This window comes from Arachis ipaensis, chromosome B03 (assembly GCF_000816755.2).
Source record: "Arachis ipaensis cultivar K30076 chromosome B03, Araip1.1, whole genome shotgun sequence".
NCBI classification, from domain to species: Eukaryota; Viridiplantae; Streptophyta; class Magnoliopsida; order Fabales; family Fabaceae; genus Arachis; species Arachis ipaensis.
The window spans coordinates 127,071,586-127,072,547 of NC_029787.2; positions in this window are offsets into that span (position 1 = coordinate 127,071,586).

Genomic DNA, 962 nt, shown 5'->3' on the forward strand with positions numbered 1-962 from the left:
TAAAAATGTAAACCCTTTAAATCTTAAATTTTAAATCATTAATCATAAATTTTAAATATAAAATAATACTCATATAAAATATAATAAATAAAAAATTAAAATTTATTTAATTAATATGGAGTATAATATTTCATATTTAATAATAAGCGTTTAAGGAAGAACCTTATAGGACTACAAACATACCAAAATAAGATCAAATGAACAAGAGAGTAAAATTTTGGGAGGTCATTTGTGATTGAAGTCAGAATTGAGTGTTAAACTATTCTTCCTAATTCAAATATACTCTACTTCAATTCTTGTTGTTCTTCCTAAATAGATTTTACACCAAGTAAAAGATTTGGGTAAGGATTCATTGAGATTGTAAATTTTGAACAATACTTTTTTTGTATGAGCCAATCCCCCTCCCCTCCCTCCCTCAAAGATTAAAATGTTCTTATAATGGGATCATATAAGAAGAGATCAAATGCAGACGCCTTTAAAATTAGTTTAATTTAATTTAATTAGCATAAAAAATAGTCAGTTAATTTAAAATGGTGACAATTGTGACACAAAAAGAATAGATAAAGGAGAACAGTAAAAAAATATAAAAATAAATAAATAACAAAATAAATTTTATATTCTAATAATTTATTGAAAATTAAAATATATCATAATACATAAATTCAGTAAACTATAAAATTCTAGTTGCATTTAAAAATAAAAGAAGAAGAAAATATTCCGTTTGATCATTTTCAATTTAGTCTTTGAAATTTCAATTACTTCATATTCTAATAACTTATTGAAAATTAAAATATATCATAATGCATAAATTCAGTAAACTATAAAATTCTAGTTGTATTTAAAAATAAAAGAAAATATTCCGTTTGATCATTCTCAATTTAGTCTTTGAAATTTCAATTACTTCAATTCAGTCTCTAAATTTTTCAAATTTTAATCACGTTTGCAATTTTTGTCAGAGTCAA